General features: G+C 38.8%; 1 protein-coding gene across 5 annotated transcripts in view; it reads right to left on the reverse strand.

Moving 5' to 3' along the window:
- FNDC3A (fibronectin type III domain containing 3A) overlaps positions 1–5647 on the reverse strand; it is a 189972-nt gene extending 184325 nt beyond the window's left edge. Inside the window, exons 1-2 of one of the 5 annotated variants that reach the window (XM_036831424.1) lie at positions 4841–5083; positions 4452–4705 (exon numbers count right to left, since the gene is read on the reverse strand). The gene's annotated coding sequence lies outside the window, so the exon portion shown is untranslated. Of the gene's footprint in view, positions 1–3736; positions 4022–4451; positions 4747–4840; positions 5084–5320 lie in introns of those variants that run through there. The other 4 variants (XR_005017181.1, XM_036831425.1, XM_036831428.1 and 1 more) reach the window with 4 other exon arrangements.
- Positions 5648–22607: the final 16960 nt, after the last annotated feature.

Here is a 22607-nt window from a genome sequence, read left to right on the forward strand (position 1 = left end):
TTAGAAATACACACCTATAAATTTAGCAACTTCAAAGAGATATTTCATGTAAATGAATTTTCAAAATAACTGATACTTATCCTTTAAATCACTGTAACTTATCTTTAAATAATCATAATGAAAATATTTTAAAAGAGATTTCTAGGTCTTTTTTCTCTGCCTTAATCTAAACATGATACAATCTTTTCTTGATGACTCAAACTCATCAATGTAAATATCAATTATTAGACTATTCTATAACACAGTGACTCTTGGAGTTATTGAGGGATGTCCAACTGTTTGTCTCTTCACTAACTCATCCTAGACTACTTTTAAAAACAAGGTTTCCTACTGCCTGCTCCCCAGTTGTCACTTATAGGCCACCAGCATCCTAGCCAAGGCTTCTAAAATGCCAGTTGAAGTTTAAAATACGTACAACCTGAATAGGCAGTTGATATACTTACCCTTATACAGATTATAAATTCCATGGTGTAGCTATTTTCACTGCTCTAAGGCCTAGCTCAAAGGCTTTTCTTCTTTTATGTCCGAGTTCTGAGACTCAGTCTAGGCAGTTGCTAGAACTCTGGCCACAAAAGAACAATTACAATACTAATTTCTGCATGTTCTCTTAATTCTTACTATAATATAGGGGAAAAAAACATAAATGATAGTCATAAAAAAACACAAAACAACCATGTAAACAAATGATGTAAGGCAGCTCACATTATGTGCTATATGGACAATTACCTAGCCAATTATTAGCCAAGAGTCAGCAAACCAGGCTCACTGGCCAAATCCTGCAATTGTAAAAAAAAACAAACAAAAAAGGATATTCAACAGAGACAGTAAGTGGCTCACAAGGCCTAAAATATTATCTGGCACTCTACAGAAAAAGTCTGCTGATCCCTGATCTAAACTGTAAGAAACACACACATATAAAACATATAAGCTATTCCTCATACATAAAGCTTAAGTTATTAATATAAATAATTTAGTAGATGTAGCATTCTTTCAGTGATGGGTTCATAACGATACGGCCAAACTTGTCCAGCCCTGCCTATTACTCTCTTGACCATGCTGTGGGGCTTAGCCAAAAATCTTGACTTTATAAACTTCTTTCCTTCTTCCTCCTGATACTTATCCTTATACACTCTCAGACTGGTCTCCTTGCTATTACTTCCAGCTCTGGCTGTCAATCTTTTTTGGAATGTCTTTCCTTTTGCTAGATATCTAAATCCTTCCTAAGCTTCAAGTCTGACTTCCTTTAAATGCCTTACAGGATCATTCTAGCCCTCAGTGGCCTCACTTTCCTTTAAATTACAGTCCTTGCCACACAATTTAATAATGCCATCTTATATTTTTGCTAATGATTTCTTGTGTGTTAGTCTAGTATCCTCAACTAGTCTGTAGACTACTTGAAGGAAAGAAACACATCCTATTGCTTTTGTATCCCCGCTCTAATAGTAGCTCATCATCCTCTGAGCACATGTCATCTCCCAAGCGCATCTCTCTACCTTGGAGAAAAAACAGCCTGAGGACCGGTAATGGGTGATAAGTGATTGGAAATATCAAAGAAAGACACCTACAAAGGAACTTGATGGAAGACCATAGGCTACAACTCAAACTTAGAAAGTATATGTGAAAGATAAGCAAAACTACAATAGTGGGAGGATAGAGATAAAGATCAAGGGTTAAAGAGACCACAGCATAACACTCTGAAATAAAATGAGACCAAAATATTAAGAAAATTATAAAAGCTCCCAATACAGGTAAAAAAAAAAGTTGCCTTTCAACACTACTGGTCATTAATTCCTTTTCAGCAAGCAGCTCGACACTGATATCCATATGGGCCATTTTTCTTTTTCTTTTTGCAATGTGATAAAAAGAAGCACTAAAAGACTCAATGGAATTGCATGCATAGTATTCTAAACCTTTGGATTTACAATATTGTGAATTTATTTGAAGTCTGCTAGAGACTGCTAGGGGAAAAAACCAATTATTTATCTTTTGATTACCTGGCTAATAAAATTAGAAATCACATGCATATTGCTACATCATGCTCAAAGACATCACCTAGACTCATTTTCATAGAAAAATGTACCAAGAACATGAAAAAGAAAACAAAACCTTTAGGTTACTTCATCAAATTGTATCTTAAAAATATAGGCAAAATAGAAGATGCACAAGCATTGGATGTATGCACATTAAAAAAAATACAAATATTTTTAAACAGGCATAACTATTACCCATAAATCTAAAACAAATTATAAATTAAATGCTCTTTACCTAAGTAAAGCTACAAAAGATGATGAAAACTATTAATCATGCATCCCTTCTCTTTTTTCTGGGTTTTATAACCTCTCACTCCTGACCTCTGCCTGGCTGGTCAGAGAAGAGGGAGAAATTTTTTCATAATTAGTAATAAAACATGCTCAAAATTATACTGTAGAACTTTAAAAATTAAAACGTAATCACTAAATGCATGATAAATCAGCTTTCAGTTACTCATACAAAGGGGGAAAGTGATGACACAGATGACACCAAATCTGTTTTTTCGAATCATATGATTAATGTGGGAGAAGCAAATTACCCTTATAATTATGTTTCACTGAAGCCAATGTTAACCAGAAGTTTATTTTCCCTGAACAGTCAATGATTTTTGAGGGTTCAGACAAAACAGAAAGAGGGGGAGTTCATTCAGAAGCATACAGGTGGTTAAAAGCAGCCAGCCAGAGATAAAAAATTTTCAGTTAACCTACACAAGAAAACTGAGAGGTGTTCTATGAAGGGAAAGAAGAAAATTTCATAAAATTTGTGATAGTGCTAAAATTCTTAAACATAAAACTATTTATAAAAATTTTAACAAAATCTTTTTCCTGTCAAGTCATCATCCCTTCTTCCCAATAACTGGTATAAGTGGTGATGGCAACAATTATCAGTGGGCTAAGAAGCTGAAAGCAAAATTTTAGGTTCTATGTTATCAACAATGTGTAAAATCCTTTTTATCACTGTTTTAAGTCCACCATCTGTCTCAGTGGGCACTTTATCTCATTACTTGAGAAAAATCAAACCAACCAAGAAAATATCAAACAGGCAGGGGACTCATTTCTCTGGACTATTTTTAGGTGATTTAAAAACTTACACGATGGCAAGAACTACAGATTTAGCAAATACACAAAAACTAAATATTTATCCAAATACAAGATCATAGCCACAAAACTCAATTAGTTTCTGCCTAACATATGGCTCCAACTCCCGGGTGGCATATGTTTAGCACTGGCGCTGGTACTATCATGGTGATAAAACATTATAGTAACAGTTCAACTTTTGTTATTTCATTCTTATAACACAGAAGAACACACACCAATTTTGCTTCCAAGAGCTAAAAACACAGACCACGGGAAAAAGCAAAATAATTATGCCGCTCAGTTTTAAGAGCCTACAGTCTACACATACATAAGGATTATACAGTTTAAAAAAAAAAAAAAAACTCTTGTCAGCCTGGTATTCTATGTTAATAGATGCTCAGACACGAAGGTGTCCAAAGGAACTTACATGAAATTTCACAAAAGAAAAATCCCGTATTTATGATTCCTAGCACCCCACTATCCATTACCCCCCTTCCCCCCACAGAAAACTATCCCAAGGCTTTTAACGTTAACAGTTTAATAAAAGAACGACTAACGACTACATTCATTAAAACCGCCGCCGTTCTGCCCCCGATTTTATGGCTAAATTACGTGTTCATTTTCTTTACCTAACGCATGACGTCCTTCCACAGCTGTGTCAGAAGTTCAAAGATCCAGGCTGTTAAACAGGGCGAGGACTGCAGCCCGGAGTCCACCCCCCGACTGAACAGGTGGTTAACTCCGCCGGCTGGAGAAACGGCCAGGTACTGGCACCAGCCAAACAGGATCAAATACACAAGGGCGGGTTTTCGAGGTTTTAACCCCAACAGGAGCGGGGGAAACTCTCTTCAGAGGAGCGTTCAAGTTTGGCGGCTGCCCGGCGGCCAACACCTAAAGCGCCGCGGCCGCTCGGCGATCCGCTCCGGAGGGCTCCCCAATCCACCCCCCAGCGCCGCCGTCAGCGGCGCGGCTCGCCGCGGGCCGCGGGCCAGGGGGGCGGAGGGAGGGCTGCCCGCGCCGCCGCGCCGCCTCCGCGGGCTGGTGGCGGGGCCGCGGCCGCGCCCCCACGAGCGCCTCCCGGCGAGACTCGGGCCCAGCAGGTGCCCCGTGAGTGGACGGGTCCCGCCCGCGGCCCACCCCCCTCCGCCCAGCGCGCGCCCACAACACCGGGTGGGCCAGGCCCCTCGACGGGCCCGAGCCCCGCTTGGCGCCCCGGCCCCTCACACCCAGCCTAACGGTTTCCGCGGCGCCTGCCCCGGGGGGGGGAGGATGCGGGGGGGGAAGACGGGACCCGGACGCCTCGGTCTGCCACACCTTTCCCGAAGGGAGCGCCCGCGCTCTCACCTCCGAGTCACGCCGCTCTGAGGCGGAGCAAGGCGGCTACCCCGGCGCCTCTTCTTCGGGTTCCTGATCGTTCTCGCTCCACTTCAGCGGCAGAGCCAGCTCTCGGGGTCGCCGCGGCCGCCGGCGCACTGACTGTTGGGGTGGTTTCCCGGCAGTGACGGTGCCGCCTCAGCCCCGCTCTTCGCTCCCTCTCCGCGTAGCTCCCGCTTTCTGTTTCACCCGAGGGACCACGAACGCCGCCGCCGCCATGCTTACTACGGAGCCGGGAGGAGGAGCCCGGAGTCGGCGCGCCGAGTGCGGCTGCGCGAGCCCAGCCGACGGCGCCCCCGGCCGGCCCGGACCCCGCGTCCCCGCCCCGCGCCCTGGCCCGCCGCCTTGCTGGTCTTTACCGGTAGCGCGAGGCGCCCGCGGAGCCGCCGGTGCGGGGCGTCAGAGTCTCCGTCGCCGCTCCCGGGGCGCCCACCGCCCTCCCGGGGCTCTGGGCTCTCTCCTGAGGTCCGGCTACGCCTGGGTCGTCGCAGCCGCCGCCGCGGCCAGGCTGCTAGCGACACTAGGGAAATGAGGAGCCAACTGACGTTCCTGGGGCCGCTCACACACTTCTCAGTCCAGATTGTAAAAGACTCCCTCTGAGGCGCACCGGGTCTGCCTTTTTCAGGAAGCACAAAACTTAATGCCGGCAGGTGCTTTTAAAGACACTCTCCCAAGGAATAGGAAGCCAACCGAAGTGGGCTTGGATGGTTTCAATCCCAAACGCTTACACCCCAGGAGCTCTTAAGCAAACAAAGATATTGAGATATTTACTTCAGCTGGAAACGTGAGGGTTAGTTTCTTGGTCTCTTCCCCAGTCAAAACGCGTGGAAACCCATTACCTTAATTTGTGCAACAGCCCGAAGACTTACAAGGGAACGCGGCCGAGATTTCCTTGAACCTGCAGCAACTGGGGGCGCTGCAATAATGCCTGAAGGCCGGTCAGGACTGCTTCCTTTTGCGGTTTCCACGGGAGGACTTGGGATGGGGGTTGTCCTTGGGACGGGGAGTCTAACCCCAGGAACTGTCCCCTCAGAAACAATGACGACGTACCCAGGCTCCTTGTTCTGGCTTCATTTCAGCTTATGAATTGTGCTGCCTTTAAAACATAGCAGTGCTTTTTTCCCCCACCTTTTTACAGAAATCCTTTTAAAATGGACTTATTCCCTACATTCTTAAGGAATACAATGGTTAATGAAATCCTTTGTTGATGACTAGCCACCAAACGCCATACCTTGGCCATACGCTAGTCCCAGGGCATTGCGGAGGTATATAGGATCTCTACTTAGGTGATCTCTTTTTTTCTCGTTGGAGTGTTCTCATCACCTTTTCTAATATCTGTCACTGCTTCTCATCTCATCTGCCTCTTGATCCGCTCAGATCCTTCCTCTCATCCTTTCTACTTTACTGTTTATTTTTTACTCTTTTCTCCTTTCTTGACTGCTTTTCTCTATGGCTCCAGGTGATGACTGATCAGATGTTTATATCCACAGTCAGCCAATGAGAGATTTCTTTTCTTCCTCTTTGCCATCAGTAAATAGGACAGTGACTGTATATCAAGGGGTATCCTGAGATATTTTCATTGTTGTTCACTCTCAAAAAGTTCTTCCGCCAGAGGGGTTTCCTTTTCTTAACTTCCAGATTTGGCCCTCTTCCAGACAAAATTACTGGAAAGCTGGCCTCTGGATAACTGAGGCACAACTGTATTTTGTTTTAAAATATGAGGATTTATTAGAGTGTGGGTGAGTTGGGTGGCTTTTCTGTATTGCTGCCCTAGCTCTGTTTGGTCTGAGACTAAGGGAGTGGTTTCCAAACCTGACTCTATGCTAGTAATTTCCAAAGCTTCCTACTTGGAAACTTTTTAAAAAGACAGAATCTTGTAGTCCATCCCTCAAGATTCTGATTCCTTTGGAGTTGGGTGTGGAGGTGGGAGAAATGGCATTTTAAAAAAATTATATTTTGGACATCCCTACATGTATAGGCACAACAAGAAAGAACAGCTATTTTGAAGGAGACTAAGACATAATAATGTCACTGAAGTAGACATAGATTAGTCAACAGTGTACAATGCTGTAAGGTTGAGTCAAGCGAGGACCGGGAAATTTATGTTCTGTGGAGAGAATGAATCACACACATAAATAATCCTAGCATGGGCACCAGTATGAATTCTCTGGGAATCCAGAGAGGGACAAGAATTTACATTGACTTTGAACAGGTCACTTCTCAGTGCTTCATTTTTCTTATCAATAAAATAAGGGTTATTTAAAATCCTCATCTTTTTCGAGCTCTGAATAATACCCAACACTTCGACCACTTATTTCCTTGAATAGTTCTTCTTCCTCTGGCACTATACTCTCTTGGATTTTTTCCTACATTTCTGGGTACCGCTTCTCTGATTCCCTTGCAGATTCCTTCTCCTCTCCCTAGCTATTAAATTGTGAGGAGTACCTCACAATTCAGTCTAGGTTCTTTTCTGTTTTCATTATAATCTCTTGGCCTAAACCTCATCATCCACCCCAATGGCTTTAGTTATCATCTATATGCTGATGATTTCCACGTATGTGTCTCTAGCCCAGTCCCTTACCCTAAATTCCAAATCTGATACCTACTGCTTCACTGATATGTTCACTTAAAGCCTCAAAGTTACAAAGTTTAGTCCGACTTAGTTCACAAACTCTTCCTGTTTTCCTTTCCCCTCATCTATCCAGTTGTTCAAATCAAACAAGCAGTAGTCACCCCTGATATCTCCCTCCTTCTCATTCACCATATTTGTTGCAGCACCAAGTCCTAGCAATTTTACCTCCAAAATCTTAAAATTGGCCTACTTCTTTCCAATTGCTACCAATCTAATCTGGTCTCACTGCATACAATCTGAGCCTTTATTCTCCACTTTGCAGCCAAAACAGTTTTTCTAAAAGCAAATAAGATTATGCCACTTCTCATATAAAACCCTTAAACAGGGTCTCATTGCTCTAAGATAAGACTAGCATTCTTAAGGTAGCTTACCAGAACAAGTGAGGTCTTGCCTTTTCTAGTCTGATCTGACACCACTCTCCCCTGGCTTCCTGTGTGGAAGACTTCCTGGCTGCCTTTTATTTTCTCAAATGTGCTGTAATCCGAACAGCCATAGGCCCTCTGCACGTGACCTTCTTTTCCCTTTTAACTTGAGTAAGGAAAAACATTTCTGACTTCCCAGACAAGTTCAAGACATTTGTTGATGTCAGCCCTCCTACCACCATGTACCTTTCCCTCTATGACTTATCACAGCTTGTAACATTTGGCATGTGTAAATACTAGGTATGTATCTATTGCTCCCTTCATGAGGAGAAGGACTGAGCCTATTTTTGCTTACACAGTGCCTGGCATTTAGTAGCTGCCCAATAAATATTTCTTAAATGATTGACTGTGTTCTTTGAGGTCCCTTTCAGCATTCTAGAAAGTTATTGAATCATACAATTAGGAGATTACTGATCACTTTTGAGAGAGGAATCTTTTGTATGATTAGTGGGAGGCAAAGGAACTGCTGTGAGCAGGAAGCTGGTGCTGCTTGCTGTGCCATGTGTAATACAGTCCTTTGACCCAGAAAATTCAGGTCTTCTTTTTTTTTTTGGAGGAAAGTTCCCCTTTTTTTAAAAAAAAATAAATTTATTTATTTATTTATTTTTGGCTGCGTTGGGTCTTCGTTGCTGCACTTTCTCTAGTTGCGGTGAGTGGGGGCTGCTCTTCGTTGCAGTGCGCGGGCTTCTCATTGCGGTGGCTTCTCTTGTTGCAGAGCATGGACTCCAGGCACGCAACCTTCAGTAATCGTGGCACACGGGCTCAGTAGTTGTGGTGCACGGGCTTAGCTGCTCCGTGGCATGTGGGATCTTCCCGGACCAGGGCTAGAGCCCGTGTCCCCCGCATTGGCAGGTGGATTCTTAACCATTGCACCACCACGGAAGTTCAGACTCAGGTCTTCTGCTAGCATCCAAGAAACTGTAGCAGGCTAAGTTATTAGCTTGCAAGGAGCATAACATCTCAGACCCTTCACATCTCTTAACAAGATATGATGGGTTGAAGAGAAAGAAAGAGATGAAAAAGTCAAACGGCAATGGAGACTTGTCTTTTAGGAAGTTTGGGGGAAAAGTCTGGTGAGGAAGAGAGCTGGGACAGAAGATTGAGGTGGGAGGGTAGTGCTGGCCGAATCCTCTGAGCAACCCTGGGGGGTCGTAACTCAGAACCAGAGAGAACACTAATTGCCATTGCTCGTCTCTTTGGATGGGGAACTGGTGCAAGTCTGGAAGAGGAGAGGAGGTGAAAGCAGTTGATCTGGAGGTACACCAGTTAAAGTAGCCAGAAGCTTTTTGTTTGTCTCTGAGGGGTGTGGTATAATGTGGGGGAGGAGAGAAAGGCTTTGGAGTCAGGTAAATCTGGGCTCCAATCTCAGCTCTATTACTGACTGATTGATTGATCTTGGGCATGTTATCCTCCTGAGCCTCAATTCCTAAAGATAAAATACCTACTTTGCAGGATTAAGTGGCATAATGCATGAAAATGCCTGGTATATGCCTGATGCTCAGTAAATAAATAATAACTATATGATTAGGATGTCCTGGATAATGTGACCTGGTGAGGTTGGGAAAGTTCAGAACCTTCCTCAATATTTCCAAAGATACTCAGGGGGGGACTTGGCCAGAGTTAACTTTTGCTCCAAACTCTTTATCCTGTTGCAATCTCCATCCCTCACCATGCTTTCCCAGCCATGCTTTGCTCCATGGATGAAACAGCTCCTTCCCTAAAAGCAAACAAGGAATAAAATAAAAAGCAACTTGACATTGAACGTTGGCCATTCCCACCACAGGAAATTTGTCACTGGCCATCATTCTCCTCAGACCCCACCCTGCCACTATGTTGCTTTGGACCCTCACTCTACTAAGAACCTTCCCCACATTTTTCTAAATTTCTGGGGACCCCCCCCCAAAATCTGTCTTGGGACAATTCCCAAATTCTTGTTAATTTATTACTCAGAGCAATTTTGCTTTTTGTTTTCTGCCCTCATTTTTATCCAGAATAGCCTTGGAAGCCTTACTTTCTTTTCAAAAATCAAAAAGATCCATTCAGTGATTCAGTGATTTTTGATGAAGAGTTAATTCTGTCCTAGAAAAGTAGTTCTTAAACTTCAGCATGAATAAAAATCACCTGGAGTGCTTGTTTAAGATATAGTGGTTCTACCATGTGTCCTCCGCACCAAGGTTTGGATTCAGGAATCTGCATTTTATAAGCACTCCAAGAGTTTCTGATGAAGGTAGTCCATGGGCCATATTTTGAACATCTTAGAACAGCTCAAACAGCAGTCAACTTTCACAAATAAGATGGTTTTTCTCTCTGTGACATGGAGTTAAACTAGGATTGACTCAATTGTTGAAGAAAACTGCTCATCTATGGTTCAAGTCTTTTATGTTGTTTCTTCTTTATAGAGAAACCAATTAGGAAAGACTAAGGAATTCCTTAATCACAAAATGATATCCTAATAGCCCAAATTTGTCAGTGTTAATGATATGGTTTCAAAGCAGTGCTACTGGAGACAGTCTTACTTCCAAAGAGGGGAAAGTCTTATCTGGTTACTGGCCAGGACTTATTAAATAGGTTCCTGACCTGAAGGGGCTATACAATAATAGACAGATTACAAGGATTTTCTCTAGGTTGAAAAAATAAGGTTTCTATATCTGTCTTTTAGACTGTCAACAGCTCTTTGATGTTTTGCACAGCTTTAGGAGGCACTGATAGCAGCCCTGGGGTTGAACACACCACAGTCATTATCCAGCATAACCAGATGACATATGAATCCATTTTAAAGACAGAAGAAGGAGATAGGCATCTATAATGACAATGGGCCAAAGATGACTTGGGATTTGAAAAAACTATCTCCAAACTACCTGCCTTTTTTTTTTTCCCAAAAAATCAAACTTCAAAACCAGAGCAATACTTTATCAAGACAACAATGGGATTTTAATCTAGAAAAAATAAAAATAAAATTTAAATGAGTTAGGAAATGAAAATTCAGATAATCTAAATGCAATTGTCACCAAACTTAAAATTCTTCCACAAATTTCAGAAGTAAATATTTAAACTAAACTGCATTTTAAAACTACCAGGCAAATCGACTATTCATGGCAAGTAGAGCAAATATCTTCATACAATAAGTTGCCTTTAATTTTTATATATCCAAAGAAACAGGCATCTTTTAAATAAGGACAATGAGGTATAGTAATGAGAAAAACTAGGGAAATTGTTTATAAATTGAATACTTTTAATGAGGTAAATAAGATACTAATTTTTTTCTAATTTCCAATATTTATGTATAAAATTTTTAAAAATCAAGGCACAACTGAACTTTGATCTTATTTTCCCTTTACACTGTACTTATAAGATATAAACCCAGTACCATCCTATTGAAAAGACAAAAGCTAAAATGAATTAGTAGTAGTAATTACCATTACTAAAATAGAGACTCATTTTAAAAATAGTGAAAGATGACTTTACCAAATAAATACTCAACTTCAAATTAGAGAAACTACTGACTTAAAACATTGGAAATTCAAATGTAGCCCATTTTCCCAAGTTACAGCAGACTAAGAGTAAAAATAGGGTTGTGGTAGAACTCACAGAGTAGTCTCACACTCTTCCCCCATCCACACTCAAATTCTTTCAGATGATTCTAAGAATCCCCAGGGATTTGCACAGGTACACTCCAAGAATTAGTCCTCTGAGAAACTCGATGACATTTACCATCTTCCTCCTCCCCTCCCCTGGTGTACTGAGGTATTTTCTCCTGTTGTTTCCAAAGCCAACGAAACTCTCCCGCTGCACTTCTATCTGTGCCAAAACTACCAACGCCTAACTTGAAAGGCACTCATATCTGTAACAAGATACAGTTTTCCATGGGCACCATCTCCTGCTGCTCTCATCTTCAGCTCCAAAACTCCCACATACATCGTAGCAAAGCATATAATTATATAATTTATTTGCAGTTCTCGGACTCAGGCATGAGCGCATGGAATAGACAACATGTTCTAAGCCTTTTCCTTAACACTGGGCAATTGACCTTGAAACGAACTTTTCGTACTTCTCTTCACTTAGGATGAGTTTTTTTTTCCCTTCTTCTGTAAACAGACTGCTCTACTGCTCTGTAAATGTGCCCAAACATGCTCAAATCTTAGACCAAAAAACAGTTTAACTCAAGCTGTGACCCTAGCTACAAAAACAATTAAGTACTTCTGATGAGAGACTGGGATGTTAATGAAAGGTTTACTATATTAATTCTCTTAATAACAGTGCCTATTGAACATTGATATTACACTAGGCATCTTACTCAACATTGAATAAGAGCAACTCCTTTCTTGTAAGAATCTAATTTAAATTGATAATCCAAATATGCTTCAGAGAGAGGTCCATCGCAAAGGAGAGAATCAATCAAGAATATCTTTTAGCAACTAAGACCTGGTACAACCAAATAAATAAATAAATAAATATTCGGAAAAAAAAAGAAGAAGAATACCTTTTATATTGAAGGTTCTGTACAAAGAACAAATGTCTTGACCTTAACAAATTTACTTTTTGTACTGATTATTTATATTTTGCTCTCATCTCCAAGCACACCCTTTTATATCCTGCACTGGGATGCTGGGGCTAGGTCTGGAAACTACATTTCCCAGACTCATTTACCAGGTGCCTTCCTCTTAGGATCGGCCAATGGAGGCTGTGGTAATTAAAGAGAAATTGGAAGGCTGGTGAAGGAGAGACTGGACTTGCTTTCTATTTGCAATTCCTGTCAAAAGATAACAACTCCAAAATAGCTTCAATGTCTTTTGGCATATTTAGCACCAGCTGTGCCACATCCCTCCAATGCTACCAGGACTAGTCAATTGGTACTCCCTTATTAGCATAAAAACCAGCCATACAACACCTCCCTCAGAGATCTAGGCATTAATTATATGAGAACTCTTCCTCTAAGCAATGAAGTTTTATCATTTAGTTCTCTGCCCTGCCCCAGCCCAGCCCAGCAGGTGTTAGCTCTTTCCTTCATCATTCCTGTTGCCTTTTCAGTTTTTCAATATCCACGTGACTAATTCCTTGCATTCAATCCCTCTGTCTGAAATAACTAGCATGGTTTCTGATTTCCTGCCTGCACTTTGACTGGTAGATTTCAACCAGGTAGATTTAAAATATCTGGTTAAGGAGACAGTACCTACTCATGCAGAAAAAATTCAGAAATATAACATTTGAAATGAACAACTCTGATAAAATTTGCTCCTGGGGTTCAAAAAGGCAACCAATTACTTGCTATGGGTTGATCAAACACAGGCATCGTGTTTTTAAATTTAATTTTTTGGATTTAATCTTCAACATCGTGATCAAAGTACTATTAGTTCTCATTCTATAGATGAGAAACATTGGTTCTGAGAAGCTAAACATATGTTCACATACGTACAGCTAAGAAGGTAGCAGAGCTGGAATTCATACATAGGTCTGTGTAACTCTAATGCATCCTTTCCATTATTCCATGTTAGTTCAGAAGGGGTGGAATCTGAAGTGAATCTTGAAGAATAGGCTTCAAATAGAATGGTCAGAGGAGGGGCCTTTAATGGGACTGATAGCTAACAAAAGCATGAGATTGGAAAAATCCAAGTGTGCCTGGGGGTAAAAAATAAACCTGTGCAAAAGATTGTGATGGAAGCTATCACACAGAGCAGAGAAAGTAGGTTGGGGCCAGATTAAGAAGGACCTTGGGTGGCACATGAGCAATTTAGAAACCACATATTTTTAACCAGGGGTCAGAGAAGTGAAATGGCAAAAGTGAAAAGCTATGTGGTATTGTTGATTAATGGACTTCATCACTGATATTTGTCAAGCCACTGTTGTTATCAAAGGCTTTTTAAATAACCAACAAATAAAAACAAAATGAGAAAAACCTTTATGGATTAACCATCAAAACAAGTGATTAGAAAAGGAATTTTAACTTTGCATAAATTTCAGGGTTAGCAAAAAACAAAAAAAAAAAAAAAAAAAAAAGCTTTTAGAGAAAGAAACCGTGGTTTTTATCAGAGGGAAAATAAAAGAGTATTGATACTTATTTATCCTTTGATGTAAGATAAATCAAAGTGCTAAATTAATCTACATGGCTATGAGAAATGTTAAGTACTTTTTATAGAAAGGTATTATTATTTGACTAATACATTTTTAGAGGATAAAATGAAAAAATATTAAAATGACAAGTCAACAACCCTAAATTGAGAGATACCAATAAAGTGGGCCACCTATCAGCCTGTCAGTGGACTATTATGTTCTGTTACAAACCTCTTCTTGAAGCAACTGGATTCAGACACATTATGGGTTAGATAGACTTTTGTGGGCTAGCCTGCAAATTCAACTGTCATTTATAACTTTGTTTCCATGGCAAAATGCCTTTGCAAGTTCTAAACGGCAGACTTTCAAATTAACTTTTGGAATATAACCCACTGCAACTTAGGGACTGCCTGTGCTTTGAATGTAGATTGTCTATTATAACAGGGCTTTAACTCTACTGAATCTCAGAGGATTTCAAATTAGTATCTTTCTTTCAAAATCCAGTACCTTATTTGGGAAAAGAGGATTTAAAAAAGCAACCCACCTGGTGTGAAGAAAAGCAAATCCAATGACTTTTTTCCATTAATGGCCTGATTATATGGAAGCAAACATTTTGTCTATAAGAAGAAAGAGTAAAGAATTTTTTAAAAAACCCGAGTATTTATATAATGGAAGACAGTATTTGTTATCTTTTTTCATACAGTTTGTCTCTACAATGCAAAGGTAACTCAAAGAAAAGAACTGCTTCCATTAACCTTTAAATGCCTGCTTAAACTATTCTTAATGACCTTTGTATGCTGTAGGTGAAAATTTTCTAGACTAGATTTGTAAGGATTATTGCAGTAATTTTCCATTGAACAGTACGCAAAAAAGATGTAGACAAAGACCTATATATGAAACTTGGTGTTAAAAATTGTTTCTTTTCAAGAGGATGAAATATTTGTTGTTCATATATAAAACATTTGATTGGATTTCCAGTTAACTTTACTCTTTCAAGTAATTTCTTTTTTCCTCTTTAGAAAGAGAATAATTGAAATAGATACAGAAAAATAAGAAATATTTCTCTCTTCTATCAGCTTGTGCTTTATTGAAGACTTGTTTAAGCTTATTAAATTCATAGCTGATAGGTTTGGGACTCTATATATGACACAAACTTCTGGTTTTCCATCAGGTAAGCTAGTGGATGCTGGCATTCCTTTTCTTTTTTTTTTTTTTAATTTATTTATTTATGGCTGTGTTGGGTCTTCGTTTCTGTGTGAGGGCTTTCTCTAGTTGTGGCGAGCGGGGGCCACTCTTCATCGCGGTGCGCGGGCCTCTCACTGTCACAGCCTCTCTTGTTGCGGAGCACAGGCTCCAGACGCGCAGGCTCAGTAATTGTGGCTCACGGGCCCAGTTGCTCCATGGCATGTGGGATCTTCCCAGACCAGGGCTCGAACCCATGTCCCCTGCATTGGCAGGCAGACTCCCAACCACTGCGCCACCAGGGAAGCCCTGGCATTATTAATGATGCCTCACTTGTTATTTTACCCCTGGAATTTTTGTTTGTTTGCTTCTTTTATAAACCAGACTTCTTTCTGGTCTATTTATCACATAGGTGGTAGGGATAATACCATTTATAGTGAGATCTTAGAAACATTTTTTTCTATTATATACCCTAAGTATCTTTTGAAGTCTTAGCCTGACAGTTTGAAAATTGTTATCTTTATTTAGAGTTTACCTGGTCCTTTATTTTTACCTATTGTTTTTCAAATACTTCATTTTGTATTTTTCATAATGACAACTGAAAGCCAGCAGCCTGGGAGTCAAAAACTTTGGATGCTAGTTTACTCTTTCAACAAGTACTTCCTGAAGGCCTTTTGTGTAGTGCATTCATAGCCATTCAGTTCTACAAGTGTTTTAATTTCTATTATGATTTTCTCTATGATCCATAGAGTTATTCAGGAGTACATTTTTTTCTTTCCAAACATTTTATTCTTGAATTCTAATCTTTTTTATCCTGGGCAGAGAACATGTTTTATACATTAGCCATTCTTTGAAGTTGTTGAACTCTCTTTGGTGATGTAATATGTGGTCATTAAAAAAAAAAAAGTGCACTTGAAAAGAATGTATATTTTCTATTTGATGCAAAAGTCTATTCATATCAATTGGCTCAAACTTGTTAGTTTTCTTGTTCAACTCTCGATTATTCTTATTAGTCATTTTGAGTTTGAGCTCTCAGTTAAAAATCTCCCATGGAGATTATCAGTTTGTCCATGTCTCCTAGTAATTTAGTAAGATATTGCTTTATAAATTTTGGAGCTATGCTTTTAAGTACACATAGTTGAAGATTGCTCTATTTTCTTGGTGGATCATTCTTTCTTATTATTCAATATCTCTCTTTATCTTATTAATACCTTTTGCCTTAAATTCTATTTTGGCTCATTTTAGTTTTGCTACTAAATGTTTTTCTATTTGTCTGATTTAGCATATATCATTTTTCTGTCCCTTTATTTTTTGTCTTTCTGTGCAGTTATATTTTACACATGTCTCGTATAAGCATCCAGAGGCTATATTTTCTATACATTCTGATTATCTTTACCATTTTATAGGTGAGTATAATCTATTTATATTTATTGTGATTACTCATCTATTTAGACATATTTCTACACTCTTAGTTGTATTTTCTTTTTATCATATTTTTCTTTGCTTTCTCCCTCCTTTCTGCTCACTAATGGGTTAAACAAAGTTTTCCATGTGCCCCATAATTTTCTCTGCTGGCTTGGAAATTACAGATTATTTTTCTGTTCTTTTAATGGGCTTATTTATTTATTTCTATTTCTATCCTCTTGCTGAGCACAATTCCAATTTTGGCATACTTTACTCTTTAGTATATACAACTCCCCTGCTTTCTCAATGCTCCCATTTTGTTACTGTTTTTGTTACTTCTAAAGTTTTAATATATTTCTTAATTGAGCATAAAAATATATTTATGTATTAATTTATACTCAGTTATTCATATTTACTAACATATTTTTAGCTATTTCTGTTCTCCTTGTTGCTTCTCGTATGCTACACTTTCCCTCTAGGTTCACTTTTCTTCTTGTGGAATGAAGCATGTACTTTAATACCTCTTTTAGTGAAGGTCTGTGAAAATTTTGGACTGGATCAAGTGGTTCCTAACCATATCTGATCCAGATACATCTTTTTGTAATTAATATTTTGTAATGCCTTCTTTACTTCATGAAATAAAATACATAGATAATATAACAACAATACATACAATTTTTAAGCAATCAGTACATCATAACTGCTATATAATGCATTAGTAAAAGGAAAGTACGTTATCAAAAGTAATGTGCTTTTTGACATGTAAATAAATGTTTGAATATGACCACACTAGAAAACATGATGGAGTGGGCAGACAGCAGAAGCAAGAACTACAATCCTGCAGCCTGTGGAACAAAAACCACATTCACAGAAAGATAGACAAGATGAAAAGGCAGAGGGCTATGTACCAGATGAAGGAACAAGATAAAACCCCAGAAAAACAGCTAAATGAAGTGGAGATAGGCAACCTTCCAGAAAAAGATTTCAGAAGAGTGATAGTGAAGATGATCCAGGACTTCGGAAAAAGAATGGAGGCAAAGATCGAGAAGATGCAAGAAATGTTTAACAAAGACCTAGAAGAATTAAAGAACAAACAAACAGAGATGAACAATACAATAACTGAAATGAAAACTACACTAGAAGGAATCAATAGCAGAACAACTGAGGCAGAAGAATGGATAAGTGACCTGGAAGAATGGTGGAATTCACTGCTGTGGAACAGACTAAAGAAAAAAGAATGAAAAGAAATGAAGACAGCCTAAGAGACCTCTGGGACAACATTAAACGCAACAACATTCGCATTATAGGGATCCCAGAAGGAGAAGAGAGAGAGAAAGGACCAGAGAAAATATTTGAAGAGATTATAGTTGAAAACTTCCCTAACACGGGAAAGGAAATAGCCACCCAAGTCCAGGGAGTGCAGCAAGTCCCATACAGGATAAATCCAAGGAGAAACACACCGAGACACAAATTGGCAAAAATTAAAGACAAAGAAAAATTATTGAAAGCAGCAAGGGAAAAATGACAAATAACATACAAGGGAACTCCCATAAGCTTAACAGCTGATTTCTCAACAGAAACTCTACAGGCCAGAAGAGAGTGGCATGATATACTTAAAGTGATGAAAGGGAAGAACCTACAACCAAGATTACTCTACCTGACAAGGAGCTCATTCAGATTCGATGGAGAAATCAAAAGCTTTACAGACAAGCAAAAGCTAAGAGAATTCAGCACCACCAAACCAGCTCTACAACAAATGCTAAAGGAACTTCTTTAAGTGGGAAACACAAGAGGAGAAAAGGACCTACAAAAACAAACCCAAAACAATTAAGAAAATGGTCATAGGAACATACATATCGATAATTACCTTAAACGTGAATGGATTAAATGCTCCAACCAAAAGACACAGTCTCGCTGAATGGATACAAAAACAAGACCATCTATATGCTGTCTACAAGAGACCCACTTCAGACCTAGGGACACATACAGACTGAAAGGGAGGGGATGGAAAAAGATATTCCATGCAAATGGAAATCAAAAGAAAGCTGGAGTAGCAATACTCATATCAGATAAAATAGACTTTAAAATAAAGAATGTTACAAGAGACAAGGAAGGACACTACATAATGATCAAGGGATCAATCCAAGAAGATATAACAATTATAAATATATATGCACCCAACATAGGAGCACCTCAGTACATAAGGCAACTGCTAACAGCTATAAAAGAGGAAATCGACAATAACACAATAATAGTGGGGGACTTTAACACCTCACTTACACCAATGGACAGATCATCCAAAATGAAAATAAATAAGGAAACAGAAGCTTTAAATGACACAATAGACTAGACAGATTTAATTGATATTTATAGGACATTCCATCCAGAAACAGCAGATTACACTTTCTTCTCAAGTGTGCAGAGAACATTCTCCATGATAGATCACATCTTGGGTCACATATCAAGCCTCAGTAAATTTAAGAAAATTGAAATCATATCAAGCATCTTTTCTGACCACAACACTATGAGATTAGAAATCAACTACAGGGAAAAAAACGTAAAAAACACAAACACGTGGAGGCCAAACAGTACGTTACTAAATAACCAAGAGATCACTGAGGAAATCAAAGAGGAAATCGAAAAATACCTAGAGACAAATGATAATGAAAACACGACAATCCAAAACCTATGGGATGCAGCAAAAGCAGTTCTAAGAGGGAAGTTTATAGCTATAAAAGCCTACCTCAAGAAACAAGAAAAATCTCAAATAAACAACCTAACCTTACACCTAAAGGAAACAGAGAAAGAAGAACAAACAAAACCCAAAGTTAGCATAAGGAAAGAAATCATAAAGATCAGAGCAGAAATAAATGAAATAGAAACAAAGAAAACAATAGCAAAGATCAATAAAACTAAAAGCTGGTTCTTTGAGAAGATAAACAAAATTGATAAACGATTAGCCAGACTCATCAAGAAAAAGAGGGAGAGGACTCAAATCAATAAAATTAGAAATGTAAAAGGAGAAGTTAAAACAGACACCGCAGAAATATAAAGCATCCTAAGAGACTACTACAAACAACTCTATGCCAATAAAATGGACAACCTGGGAGAAATGGACAAATTCTTAGAAAGGTATAACCTTCCAAGACTGAACCAGGAAGAATTAGAAAATATGAACAGACCAATCACAAGCAATGAAATTGAAACTGTGATTAAAAATCTTCCAACAAACGAAAGTCCAGGGCCAGACGGCTTCACAGGTGAATTCTATAAAACATTTAGAGAAGAGCTAACACCCATCCTTCTCAAACTCTTCCAAAAAATTGCAGAGGAAGGAACACTCCCAAACTCATTCTATGAGGCCACCATCACCCTGATACCAAAACCACACAAAGATATCACAAAAAAAGAAAATTACAGACCAATATCACTCATGAATATAGATGCAAAAATCCTCAACAAAATACTAGGAAACAGAATCCAACAACATATTAAAAGGATCATACACCATGATCAAGTGGGATTTATCCCAGGAATGCAAGGATTCTTCAATATATGCAAATCAATCAATGTGATACACCATATTAACAAATTGAAGAATAAAAACCATATGATCATCTCAATAGATGCAGAAAAAGCTTTTGACAAAATTCAACTCCCATTTATGATAAAAACTCTCCAGAAAGTGGGCATAGAGGGAATCTACCTCAACATAATAAAGGCCATATATGACAAACCCACAGCAAACATCATTCTCAATGGTGAAAAACTGAAAGCATTTCCTCTAAGATCAGAAACAAGACAAGGATGTCCACTCTCACCACTATTATCCAACATAGTTTTGGAAGTCCTAGCCATGGCAATCAGAAGAAAAAGAAATAAAAGGAATAGAAATTGGAAAAGAAGAAGTAAAACTGTCACTGTTTGCAGATGACATGATACTATATATAGAGAATCCTAAAGATGCTACCAGAAAAGTACTAGAGCTAATCAGTGAATTTTGTAGAGTAGCAGGATACAAAATTAATGCACAGAAATCTCCTGCATTCCTATACACTAATGATGAAAAATCTGAAAGAGAAATTAAGGAAACACTCCCATTTACCACTGCAACAAAAAGAATAAATTACCTAGGAATAAACCTACCTAGGGAGACAAAAGACCTGTATGCAGAAAACTATAAGACAATGTTGAAAGAAACTAAAGATGATACAAACAGATGGAGAGATATACGATGTTTTTGGATTGGAAGAATCAATATTGTGAAAATGACTATACTACCCAAAGCAATCTACAGATTCAATGCAATCCCTATCAAATTACCAATGGCATTTTTTATGGAAGTAGAACAAAAAAATCTTAAAATTTGTATGGAGACACAAAAGACCCCGAATAGCAAAGCAGTCTTGAGGGAAAAAAACGGAGCTGGAGGAATCAGACTCCCTGACTTCAGACTATACTACAAAGCTACAGTAATCAAGACAACATGGTACTGGCACAAAAGCAGAAACATAGATCAATGGAACAAGATAGAAAGCCCAGAGATAAACTCACGCACCTATGGTCAACTAATCTATGACAATGGAGGCAAGGGTATACAACGGAGAAAAGACAGTCTCTTCAATAAGTGGTTTTGGGAAAACTGGACAGCTACATGTAAAAGAATGAAATTAGAACACTCCCTAACACCATACACAAAAATAAACTCAAAATGGATTCAAGACCTAAATGTAAGACCGGACACTATAAAACTCTTAGAGGAAAACATAGGAAGAACACTCTTTGACATAAATCACAGCAAGATCTTTTTTGATCCACCTCCTAGAGTAATGGAAATAAAAACAAAAATAAACAAATGGGACCTAATGAAACTTCAAAGCTTTTGCAAAGCAAAGGAAACCATAAACGAGACGAAAAGACAACCCTCAGAATGGGAGAAAATATTTGCAAATGAATCAACGGACAAAGGATTAATCTCCAAAATATATAAACAGCTCATGCAGCTCAATATTAAAGAAACAAACAACCCAATCCAAAAATGGGCAGAAGACCTAAATAGACATTTCTCCAAAGAAGAAGCACATGAAAAGCTGCCAAGAAGCACATGAAAAGCTGCACAACATCACTAATTATTAGAGAAATGCAAATCAAAACTTCAATGAAGTATCACCTCACACCAGGTAGAATGGGCATCATCAGAAAATCTACAAACAACAAATGCTGGAGAGGGTGTGGAGAAAAGGGAACCCTCTTGCACTGTTGGTGGGAATGTAAATTGATACAGCCACTATGGAGAAGAGTATGGAGGTTCCTTAAAAAACTAAAAATAGAATTACCATATGATCCAGCAATCCCACTACTGGGCATATACCCAGAGAAAACCATAATTCAAAAAGACACATGCACCCCAATGTTCATTGCAGCACTATTTACAATAGCCAGGTCATGGAAGCAATCTAAATGCCCATCGACAGACGAATGGATAAAGAAGTTGTGGTATATATATACAATGGAATATTACTCAGCCATAAAAAGGAATGAAATTGAGTCATTTGTTGAGACGTGGATGGATCTAGAGACTGTCATACAGAGCGAAGTAAGTCAGAAAGAGAAAAACAAATATCATATATTAAATCATGTATGTGGAACCTAGAAAAATGGTACCAGTTTGCAGGGCAGAAGTTGAGACACAGATGTAGAGAACAAACGTATGGACACCAAGGGGGGAAAGCCACAGGGGGGTGAGACGGTGGTGTGCTGAATTGGGTGATTGGGATTGACATGTATACACTGATGTGTATAAAATTGATGACTAATAAGAACCTGCTGTATAAAAATATAAATAAAATAAAATTCAAAAAGTTAAATAAAAAAAAAAAACTTCTAGGACCAGAGCAGCCCCCTCATCTGGACACTGCTGGAGACACACCAACTGGTACTTATCCTCTGACTCTCCTTTTCCTACCCTCCATGCAAAGATAATGTCCTTGAGAAACACCCTTGCTCAAAAAAAAAAAAAGAAAACACGATGAAGTAGTCACATGCTTGCATATACTTACAGTGTTTAAGTTTGGATTTAAGAGAAGGAAAGCAATATTTAACTCAATATTATCAGTATTTTAATTTTACATTTTATCATTTATCTTATTTACTGCTTATTTTATATTTGACTTTAAATAAAGAGGCTAAATATATATACACACCCACATATGCACATCCATGCATAGAATCATATGATTATAATAGCTACAAGGTACAGATGTATTGTTATTGAGACTCAGATTCCTTCAATGGCCTTGCTATTGGTGACACAATTTTCCAAAATGGTGAAAAATCCTTAGTAAAGTTTTAAACAAAACAAATTACAATTGTCTCTCTCTCAATCTGCATCATAGTTGTTTTCCTGGACAATTCGACGTGCATTATTTTTGTGTTCCT

The sequence above is a fragment of the Balaenoptera musculus genome, chromosome 18 (genome assembly GCF_009873245.2).
Source record: "Balaenoptera musculus isolate JJ_BM4_2016_0621 chromosome 18, mBalMus1.pri.v3, whole genome shotgun sequence".
Classification (NCBI taxonomy): domain Eukaryota; kingdom Metazoa; phylum Chordata; class Mammalia; order Artiodactyla; family Balaenopteridae; genus Balaenoptera; species Balaenoptera musculus.